Raw genomic sequence first — 12,808 nt, 5'->3', positions numbered from 1 at the left:
CGAACTAACTATGATATAAGCGTCTATCCATCACATTTGATATTGAGTGATAAACTAAGCAGCACTCTGTGCTGAAATTTATTGATATACGTCCTTCTCTGTGCTAGTGTATGTTTTATAAAAAATTAATCATTGGTTGTTAACATTGTCATCTTACGCTTGTTTAAGGAGAAGGTTAAATAAATTAAAGCAATAATAAAAATTTAATACAAGTATTTGTAATAATAATTTAAAAAAATACAGTTTTATTAGCTTTTTATTGTACATCATCTTCTGAACCAGTGACATCTTCTCACTCCATAGCAAAATGAAATTTTTTCATTCGTCTAACACTGTGGGTGACACACATGGATTGATACGTATGATGTGGACATAAAGTAGCTAATGTTGGAAGTTCAAACGCTGGATAGTCAACCATGTCATTAACTTGAAAATTAAACTTTTCAAGCCACTTTTTTTTTAATTCTCGAATTATAAGAATCTTCTTAGCATCTTTGAGATTTTCTCGTAGTACATTCCCAATTTCTATATAGTTAATATTATCAGATTTCCAATCTTATCCATGATAGTAAAGCTCAAGCCATAACTTGCAAGCTTGAACAAGTTTCCTCAAATCCCCACTCACAGGATTATACTCGACTATGCGATCATGTAGAATCAAACAATTAGCAGTTATTCTTAGCGGAAAATTATCTCTTGACTTGAATTCCAAGCGCACATCAACTGGTGCGCTTTTCAAAGCTTCATTTTGTTTTGAACAGTCAATAACGATGAATGGCATGTTTGTAATAAAATCGTTTTTATTAATCATAGGTTCTGCTTCTTTACCATAATAGACATTTTAAAAATTTTAATACATATTGTAGAGTAGAGAAAATTTATTATAGTTAATATTAAAGTTGAGATATCCATAGTGGTAGTACTGAGAGTTAAACATTATTTATATTACAGTGATCAACCCGACTAGCATTAGCAGCTTTCTGATCCTTACGATTTGTTTAAAACCCTAAAACAGCAAAACGCGGATTTTCCAGTTAATTTGATGTTCTTACAGTCCAAACATGTTTCATAGTTGTTGGAAAAAGGGGATATTCATATAACTCCCAATTGTGAAAACTCATGGAAATTGGCTTATCTTTTGCAATGAAAGTAAGCAGACGAACTTTGAGTCTTCCTGACGCACTTTCGTAAGGCATGAGCCATTCTATTCGAGTTAATGTAATTTTAAAGTCTTCGTAAACATCATTAGCGAGTAATTGTACGATTGCATTTAAGTCATTTCTCAATCTTGTGAGGATTTATTCATGCTTTGCATTTACTACAACTTTACGGTAGTCCTCAGCAAAGCCAAGTATCATGCTTAAAGGTATAGAAATATTAAAGTAACCCTTAGTATGTACTTATTTGATTGTTTCTGTAATATCTAGCCACCCTGCATTTCCTAGCATTGAACTTTGACCTGGACAGTGTGATATGCAACCTTTCAATAAAGTTGTTATACCAACATTTTTGTACTTGTCTATTTCAATGGCATTAAGTTCGTAGAAAATTTCTTTAAACAAATAAGAAATAGCATTATTAACTAACTTAGCTTACGTTGCTGCAGTATTGTTGTTTTTATATAATACGTCGGCAAATGTGTAGAGTGCTTTGTGAGGGTGAGAGACAGAAATCTTGATGTTGAATTGAGATGTGAATCTCATCACTATTGTTAAGTGCTGATGAAATGTAAGGCTGATGTGCATTAATTTTATAGTGTGCGATTGATTCGTCAAATGTGACACCTGACTGAATGTTAAGAATTTTTTTCATCTTTAAAACAGCAGAAAATTAAGCAAATAAACTTTAGCTAGCGATTACTTTTGAGCCTAGACTGTTCAAAAACTGTACATTTTTAAGTGGTTATGCTTTGGTCGCTCGTTGATAACTGATTTGTCTTTTCCATGTTAGTTTACTTATAAATCCTCTATAAAATTCTCTTTTTCTTTCTTTCATGACATATAACAAATAACATACCCATTGGTTTAATTTAATTGTTTCACGTGCAGTTTTATTGTTATAACTTCTTCTCGGAAATTTATTAACTTTACTTCCTGATAAACGATTTGAACTTAAAGATGATCTATTGTCTTGACTGCAACGGGTAGGTAAACTATTTGTGTTGAAACTTTAATAATCTAATACCCAGGAGGAACTGCAGGGAAAAATTTATGAATTGTGTGAGCCTTATATTTATTTATGCATGCTTCAGTAGTAACGTTACACTTAACTCGAAGTGAATTTATCTCAAGAATTAATACAGGTTTATCGGACTCATAAGCTTTATTTGATGTAATTATGCGTTTTATAAGACCTAAAACTGATCCCAACGAGTTTTCTGGTTGAAAATCAATTGAGTGGCTACACATAATCACGCTGTGAAGAGTATTGTTGTTTGGCTTTACACTAAACGAAATATCTTCGGGTGTTAATATGTCGATGAGAAAACTTTCTATACCTTGAATTTCATAGCTGCCTATTAGTAAAGTAACAACCTCTTCATCTACGTAAAATTTACTATTACTCTCGTTAATACTAGGTACATAATTAAATGTGAGTAATTCCACCAAACCAAGAACGTAATTTTTTGCGGTGAGAGCTCAATCGGACGAAAATATTGTGCTTTGAGAACGGATGATGTACTAGATAAATGTAAGTAAATGCGTCTTTCGTAATGGTTCATTGATAAATGATAAATTTTTTCATCACTTGCTTATTGCTTTAAAATCTTAGACAGAGATGACCACAGTTACAAGTATTAATATTTTTGCATTTTTCATAATATCTTAATTTGTTAGAACTCAATTAGGCAGTTTTACTTCGAGATTTACTTTTTTCTTTTAATCCCCGTTCTGGTTTTTAATATGAACCTAAACCTTTTTTATGCAGTTTTAGAAAGAGGCTTTAACCAAGTAAAATAGCTATCATTTATTAATTGTATCTCGCACTCACTGTAAGCTGTTTATTGGCTTTGTGTGCTTGACTTCTTGCTTTATGTGTACCACTCGCACTATTAGCAATATATTATAGCCCCTATAGCGATTCAACCTGCAAATAAAGGGTATGATATATGGTAAAAAACCTTTAATTTTTTGAGGTATGTATAATATATGTGGTGTTGTAATATTATTTTTACCACTAGCTTTCTTTATGACTGTTCGAGCTCCCTTTAAAGCAGATCTTACAATTTTGCAAGCATATTTATTTGCAACCAGAGACTTGTTAGTACTTTAAATTAAAGTCACTATCTTTCCAACTTCCTTTTTTCTTACTTTTTGTTTTTTTATTTTTTGATAAACCCATTCCTAATTTTGGTTTTACTTTTATTGCACTTCTCACAGCAAAAGTGGTAGCCTTTCCACCAATACTTAAATCTTTAGCTTTAAAGTATTGCCAAGCGTTTTCCGATAGAATTTTGTCTGCTACGTTTCTAGCCGTAATTTTGTCATGGGTTTAAGAATAAGCTATATCGTATTGCTTATAAGCTGTATCCAATAGGTTGATACCTAAATCTCCGCGGGCTAATCTCTTAGCTATTTTGGTGCCCGGTCCAAAATACTGATATCCTGGCACATGCAGTTCTACTAGCAGTTTGTTTATGACTGTATTTATAACACCACGACCTATTCGTTAATGAATGATCATCACTTCTCGAGTGTGCAACGTTAACTGAGCTTGTAAACCTCAGTATTACATTATTTATGTTAAAAACAAAGGATTAAATTATTAAAAACATGCTGATTATCCTGTCACTTTTATTCTCAGTTAAGTCAGCATACAGTTAACATGAGCTTTGTGGAATAGAATATTAAAGTTTCCGTTGTAAATTTTAGTGATATTGTTGAATACGATAAGAAAGTAAGACGCCACGGTGATTTGCTCCCCAATACTATAAGAGCTGTTTTTTGCGGTCCATCAAACTGTAGAAAAACAAATAGCTCACTATCTCTTATTACTCACACCAATGGGTTGAGATTTAAAAATATTTATTTGTACTCAAAAATCGTTGAAACAACCCGAGTATAAGTTTCTTAAAGAACTATAAGATCGTATAGATGGCATAAAATATTTTCCATTTAGCGAGCATAAATCAGTCATATCTCCAGATAAGGCGCTATCCAACTCCATAATGATATTCGATGACATTGCCGGTGAAAAACAAGATAATGTGAAAGCCTTTTTTTGCATGGAGCGTCACAAAAACATTGACTGCTTCTATCTTTGTCAATCTTAAGATCAAGTTCCAAAGCATTTAGTCCGAGATAATTTAAATCTCTTTGGTATATTTCGACAAGATAATATTAATTTGAAACACATACATAATGATCATGTTAATTATTACCGATATGGCATATGATGACTTCAAAAAATTATGTGTTAAATTTTGAGGGGTTGGGGAACATGGATTTGTTGTTATAGATAAGGAAAGAGATGTAAATAATGGTAGGTATAAACGAGGATTTTTTTCCTTCGCAATAAATATTACTCATTTTCATTAGGTATGCATCAGTCTTTTGTTAACTATTAAGCTGTAAACACGGATGCATTTTATAAGGAAAAACACGTCATTCAACTAATTGGAAAAGCGAGAAAAGCTGCTAAACGTAAGCATCGATTGTTTAAGTTTAGAAAGTGAGTTTTGAAAAACAAATGAGTGAGACTTTTAATCCTATTACAGATCCGCTTCATAAAATCATCTATAAAACATACAAGGACAAAAACATATCGCAAAGTTTTAAATTTCAATTTAAAGACCCTTCTAAGCCTTTCAAATAAAATAAAAAATATTGAAACATTAATGTTTTAATAAGCTAATAGTAACAGTAATAATAATGAAAATACATTTTCATCCAATGATGTTATCAAAGACTATGATACTGATGTTGAGAAAAGGAATCATTTTGATAATTCAGTGCATGATAATAATAAGACTTTATTCATGAATTAATATTTTAAAATCTTTGATAAGTATAAGCTTAAGTTAGATCGAATTTATGGTATTAGAATAAAAAAAACGGACAGTATGTACTTGGTGATTCACCCATTTATTTCAAAAATAATCAAATTCAAACAAAGGATCTAAGATATCCAAAAACTGATGGGTTAATGGAGTTACTTATAAAAAGCATCCTGATAAAGCAAACATGACACCAAATAATTTAGCTCAATACAAACAAATCTTAGAAATTTCAAGTGCACACATAAAAAGATTTGATAAAAATTAGACTATTCGACCATGCAAGAGTAAAAAATTTAATGATGTTATTACTTTAATATTTGATCTTACACATGTAAAGAAAAAAGTTGGATCTATACCTTTATTTAAAATTGTTAAACTAAACACGCAAATGGACTATATTCACTGGAGCAACTCTAACGAACTAATTAATCGACTAAGATTGTTAGTGGCAGAAAGATCAGCAAGTAATCCTTGTTATACTAACGAAATAAATTAAATTGTCGAGGAGCTTCGTGAAGCTAATATGATAAATAAAGCGTGCCTGTTGAATTTAATGACAGTATTAAATTAAGCATTAATATATTCAGACGTAGATCAGCTACGTCTGTAGGTAGTAGTCGAGGTCCTCCTGGAATCGGATATAAGCTCACCTCAGACGGTCCATTTGACTAAGATGATAAAAGATTGGGCAATTTTACATTAGCTGTTCAACCTCATGATGTTTTAAATCTTACTACCTCACAGAAAGAAAAAAGTCTTATTTTGAATGAGCAAGAAAAAATAAATATACCAGGAAACAACTTGAGTGATGTATTTTCAAAAACAACAATCAATTTGCAGCGTAAAATTAATACATTTAAGGAGATTTTGCCCAGATATCCAATATAACTCCAGAAGACAGAAAAGATGGAAGCAGTAGTGGAAGAGCTTCATAAACCTGCGATACTCAACTACCTCCACCGTAAATTTGACGTTCGGGGCTTAGATGAAACATGACAAGCGGATCTTCTGGGATTATACCTTATGCTCGTGAAAATAAAGTTTACAGATACTTGCTGACTGTCATAGATGTAATTGCTAAGTATGCATGGGCTGCACCCGTAAAAAATTAAACTGGTACAAATGTGACTGCAGCTATGAAAACAATAGTAACGGAAGAAAGAGTTCCAACTAATTTGCAAACTGATCGTGGAAAATAGTTTTACATCGCAAATTTTCGAGGTCTGATAAAAAGTTACAAAATTAACTTATACTTCACGTACAGTAATCGGAAGGCGTCTTAATATAAATGATTAAATCGTACCTTAAAGCATACTATGTGGAAAAAGTTTAGTGTAAAAGGTAATTACAAGTGGCTCAATATTTTACAACAGCGATAACTTCTTACAATAATTAAAAACACTAAGCGCTTGTTGTAAAGCTAAAAGATGTTTTAGTAGTTAATGAAAAAAGTATTTTACAAAAATTTATGTAGACAAAAAAGGTACAAAATCAAAATTAAAAATTTAAGATAAAATGAGTGTAATTAATACGAAACAAGTCTCTGAAAAAGGTTATCCGCCTCAGTGGTCGACAGAAATTTTTACTATAACCCGAGTAGCACCAACATAGCCATTTACTTACCATTTGGAGGATTATCAGCAGTACCCAATTTCTAGTAGTTTTTACGAGCATGAACTGCAGAAAACCAAGTATCCTTTTACTTATCTTGTTGAGAAAATTCTACGCCAACGAAAGAATCAAATTTTTGTTAAATATTTGGGTTTGGATACTACCCACAATAGTTTGATTTTAAAAGATTAATTATAATTAAAAAAATATAATGTTTAGAAAACATATGGCAAATGCATGGAAAAAAATAAAGTAAATAAAAATATCTGAATTGTTAAGAAGTCAATTTATTAAAGAAAATTTAAAAAAAAACGATGCATGGTTTTTTGTTATTTCTACAAAAACTATTTTACCTATTTACTTGAAAATTAAATATGACAAGCAGTATAAAATATAAAGTGCTTCATTTTCTGTATAAAATCTTACAAATTACTATACAGCACTTTATTATTGACAATATTCTTTGACACTGCACTAGGTTAGAATATTTGAAACTCATCATTGAGTTCCACAAATACCTTTATTTCGTATTTAGTGTTAACTTTCATTAGTTTTGTAACCATGTAGCTGTAGTTTACTATCATCTCAGTGATTTTCTTGCATGGGAGGAAGTCTCCAGAAGCAACTTTAATTAAAGCTGTAAGATCGGACATCTGTAATAAAGAAGCACAAAATTTTTACTTATTTTAATGTTCATTAAAATAGAAAACATACGTGAAAAAATATGGGTATAAAGGTATGAAGAAAACAAATTTATATTCACCTTAAAATTGTATTTCACCCTTTTTCTCAATGAGAGTTCTTCAAAATTGTCCGTCTTCACACTCGTTTTCTTGTAAAGTTGTTGTTGGACGATACCCTTTGCTTCAAATACTAAACGATCGATAATTTGATGTCGCTGTCCAGTAACTCTGATTAAACTGGCCTGCAGTTGTTGTTGCGGTATTTTACACAAGTTTTCTACTACCACATGAGGTAGCTCTACTGTAGTAATCTCCCTCCTACTCGATTCTTCTTAACAAGTGACTTTTAGTCCGTTGTCGTTCCCCTTTTGTTCTTCTCTGTTACGTTTTTTATTTATTTTATCATTCTCGCTGGGCGGCGTGTCAGTCATAGAAGTAACATTACATTGCTCGCCATCATGAAAACTAAAAGTTATCATGTTTTGTTCGTCGTTTTGCATTTGATCATTGATAAGCTTATCTTTCAGTTGCTCTGGATTTGAAGGTTCCTCTATTTCTTTCCACGATGTCACTATGTTAATCCCTTCTCGAATTCTTCCTCCTATACAAGCTGTTTCCCATCTGTCCTCGTCATTTTCTTTTTCTTCGCCTCCATCTGTTATAAATCTCAATTCTTTATTATTTATTTTATAGTCACTCGGTGATATATCACTATGAATCTTATTTCTCGGGCTTGTTAAGGTAAAATGCCCAATACTTGGACAAAACTAAGATTTAGGTCAATACTAGAACAGTGCAAAATCAGTCATTGTAGCAAATAAAAAGAGATATTTTAAAAAATCTAGTAGATTAGTACTGCTATGACTATTATTGATCATGCACTTAAATTTTAAAATAAATTTTAGCAAAATTTAATACAAGCGAATGTTTCTAAATTTTACCTTAGGTGCCATAAGAGTGCAATAATTTTTCTCCATTTTCTAAGATTTAGATAGCAGGTAATGCTCGTTAAAAGTAATCCAATGCATTTGTATGCGTGATGTATGGTATTATTTTACAATTTTTACATTAATAAATAATATTTCTAATGTATTTGTGGACAAAAAAAATTTTTATAATTTAAAACTATCTGTCCAACTACACCTAACGATTTCGTATTAGTTGGACAAACGTTGAGCTCTCATCCAACTTCAGGTCATAGGCACAAAAACGTCGTGGCCAGTACATTGACATACATTTAAAGTTGTTAACCTTTTAACATAGTTAATCTTTTACGAGAAATTTTTAAAACAAAGTTTATAAAAAAGTGCAGTACTTTGTAGAAAAAAACACTCTACTAATCAGTTTTGTTGTTAAGGGGTGCTTTGCTTTAACAAAATTGTTTTTTTACTATTACGAAAAGTTAACCTCCAACTTCACGTAAATACAGATGAAGTATGGTTTCTGAAAAGAGGAAGAATAATTTTAAAAAAGTAAAAGAAATAAAAAGAGCAAAAGTGGAGGTCTTACAAAAAAAACAAAAAAGAGAAGTAAGAGAAATTATAATTTTATTAAAAATAAATCTTAAATAACTAAACTAAAAAAGTCAGTAAAATTGGTTTTACACTATCTTACTGATAGAACAATTGAAAAAACTGAGTGAGAAACGAGGTAAGAACTTAATTGAATTGGATAATTCGTTTGAAATTGAAGAGATGTAGTTCCTGCAAAAAAAAATTCAAATCAAGAAGGAAAAGTGTGATTCCACACAACTAAAAATGTTGAAAAACTAAATGCACGCTGAAGGATTTATCTGGTATTTAAAAAGTATTGAAAAAAAATAAAAATTTTATTTACGAATCTCAAGTGATGAATTTGTTATTATTTATTACCTTTTTTTGTTACAAGGTATTTATCTTAATATATATTTAAGTTTTCAGAAGTACTTGCACCTTATCATAATTTATACAACTGTAAAATCGTTTAGGTTAGTACTGTCCGAGTACTGCTTTCCAACTTGTCCATGTACTGCAGCATTATCCAACTTTTGGTTTTCAAGGATGTCTAACTACTACAGCAGTCGAGAGTGATTGTCCAACTACTCCGATAAGTTGACATGTTTTAAAATGTACGATAACTATTATTCAAAAGCTGTTTTAAAACATTTTGTGTGTTGTATAACCCTAAGGCATTCTAATTATAAGTTAATATTTAAAAAATGTTAAAGTATTGCACAATAACTTCGACATATGAGCGTTAAAGTTAATTTCGAAAAATCTGTCCAAGTATTGGGCATTTTACTTTATGTTTTCTCTATCTTCCTTAGCTCTTTCTTCTTCTACCGTTCCATCTCACTGTTTTTGATTTACTTTATAATATCCCCAGGGTAATGTGTCAGTGATATTAGGAAAAATGCATTGCTTATTATCGAAACAGCTAAGAGTTATTTTTTTTTTTTTCTTTTTCAGTATAAATCTTGTGCAGACGAGATCTAACACTTGTTTGCTCTTAATTTATATTTATGTTCTAACCAGGTAGACAATCAATGTAATTATTAAAATCAATAGTGGCTTTAAAAACATTGGTCTTGACACCATTTGCTTTTTTTATTATGTCTTGATTCTGAACAAGAATGATGTTCATTTCACTTCTAAGACGGATAAATTTTGTAATAATATTATCATTACACTCATTCTTCATAAATCTTACAATTTTCTCATTTTTAAGTGGCATTTTATACTTATTATGTTCGGGATAGTAAGATGTATCGAATTCCTAAGTATCAGTCTTTATCATTTCGTAAATATCATGATTTTTAATTTCATATATTAAACTGTCTGTATCACTATACAACAGTTTGCTACCATTTTTTAGTTCAGAAATCATATAATCATAATGAAAGCGGTATACAATCATTTAAGACAAGTCCCATACACTAAGGCCAATATATACGGACTTTCTCATCATTACTTTCAATCATTGTAATTGAATCACAACGAAATTTTCATCAAAAATATCACAGCTATGAAAGTTGGGCTTAGCAATATATATGCCTGCACCATAACGCCCATCCCAGTGGTCTAAGATCTTAACATCAATTCCTTTTCTTTCGTTCTCCATTGTCTTATCAAAAATAGCATGACTAAAAAGTTTGAAAAGCATTTTTTCCAAATCATTTGCAGCTTTTTTTCTTTCATCACTATTCAAATCTATGTACTCCTTGAGCCATTTACTTTGCCGAAGCTTTAAAGCCCGATGAATTCTTGTTACTCTTAATCCATAATTTTCGGGTGGCTTGAGAGCTTTACAATGAAGTACTTGTAATATTTATACTTATTCTGTAATGTGATTCTTAATTTTTTCTGTTTTTAATTTCGAGCTAAAATGTGTTCAGAGCAGAACGGTGAGTCTTCGCGAGAATCATGAAACATCTCTTAATATTCCAAATCTACTTCAAAAATATATCCACAATTAATTTAATTGCTAATTTTATAGGAATTGTGAGATTGTTTGTCAACGTTTTCAACCCACTCGAATCCACCGTAAGGAATTCGTTGAGTCATAGCCCAAGCATATAAATTTTTCACATCTAAATAGCTTATATATTTTTAACATCATTTTTTTTGTAATCATCCATAAAGTGGTTATTTGCTTCGGCATATCTGTTGCAGCACTGACTTATTCCTCCTATTATACCTTTTTCAATGAACATAAACATATTAATGTCAGTAATGAGTTCCAGTGAAATCTGCAAAAAAAGTTATAAAATTATTTTTTTCATGTTTTTGTAAAACTCTTTGTGTATGTATATTTAAATATTTAAGCTTACTTCGATTTTTTTCAACATAGCATTTCAAGTTAAGCCTGGTGTTGTAAAATAGTGAGCAGCGTTTAATTTGTATACGTCTAGACAATTACTTCTAAAGTTTTCAAAAACTTCTGCTAATAGAAGCACATCTGTCTTGAGGTATAAATGTGAAAACTGTCTGAGATTTGAAATATTAAATATTTTCCATATAGTTTAAGCATATATATAATCCTCAGTACTTATATGCGCGTCATATAATTTCCAAAAAAAATCATTTTTTGATGAAAGCACAGTTTCGTAAAGTATTTAAACTGATATTACATAATCATATAGGAACATACTCTTTCTTTTGAACGACTTGATTTTATCTTTAGTGTACGCATCGTGTTGACTAAAAGTAGTCTCTTAAATATTATGCTGTTTCAAATAGAATGCCAACTTATCGAGCGATGAAGTCAAAAATCGATAAGAGTCGATAAAACGTGAATTGAGTCTCATTGCCTCACTATATTTTGTAAAAGAAATATATTTTTCTTTTGTCCGAGGTATTACTTCTACTGTTCCAGAAAAACAAGTAACAATTTTTTGTATAAATAAATGTGCATCATAGTTACTTAAGTTGTAGAAAAATATGAGTATTTTTCGTGAGTCTTGGTATGCTAGATTACATTTATTATACGCAGGGCCTCGATACCTGAAATTTAAGAAGAATTTATAAATAACTTTGAGTAAAAAATAATATGCATTAAAGAAGTGTTATTAAAAATATTTACTTTTCAGTAAAATAGCAATGATCGTGGATTTAATCATCATTTTGCATATACTTTTCACATGTATGACATTTGTTAGCGTTGAAAAAATCAAAGCCCTCTTTTTCAGTTAGTAATCTCATTGGTACTAAATAGTTATTCATACTTTGCAAATTTGCGGCAAGATCTCGCAATTTTTTAACAAACCAAGTAGCTAGATTTTCACAGCTTTCACTTTCTCGTCTGTAGGAAACGTATTGTGATTTAGTATCGTCAAAACTGTACTTAACATAGTATCCAACACTCAATATCTCATAGTGTTGTATTTCTCGATCTCTACTGTGCACAGATTTTTATAAAAACTCAAAGTCTGTATATACTACTAATGGCACTTGATTTTTGTTTTCATAATTTTTAAATTTAAAAAAATTATTACCACATTTATGTAAGCTAACTTGACATTTATTGACTTTAACGCATGTATTATAAGTTTTTCATTCATTTTGAAGAAATGCAGACACCGATCGCAAATTTTTTTTTTTACGTTGACATTAAGTAAGAAAGCTTCGTACAAGCCAAGACAAATCTAACACCAACACATAATGACAATGGTATTCATCATTATTTGTATGACAAACCCTACTCTCTAAGCTTTCTTCTGACTCAGCATCTTCTTCGAATGCCTCTCCTTCTTCGTATGCCTCTTATTTTTTTTCGTATACCTCTTCTATAATTACATTATAAGCACGGTTAAGATCATCATTTGTCTTCTTACTCTCTTCTATATCATATTTTTCTGCATCATCTTCTTCTTTTTGTACTTCTTTTATTATTCCAAAATAATTAAAATCATTTTCGTTCTTAAATTTCTTTTATTTTTCATTTGTTTTTCCCTTATCATCCATTTCTGTGTACTGCATTTTAATGAGTAACAAATTTACATGCTTAGGCGTTTTTCTAGCTGTCAAATAAGGAGGGA

This window comes from Copidosoma floridanum, unplaced genomic scaffold (genome assembly GCF_036245765.1).
Source record: "Copidosoma floridanum isolate Cflo_tuat_1 unplaced genomic scaffold, Cflo_Japanese_pri ptg000022l, whole genome shotgun sequence".
NCBI classification, from domain to species: Eukaryota; Metazoa; Arthropoda; class Insecta; order Hymenoptera; family Encyrtidae; genus Copidosoma; species Copidosoma floridanum.
The sequence above is the reverse complement of the archived record's forward strand: the minus strand, read 5'-3'. Positions refer to the sequence as shown.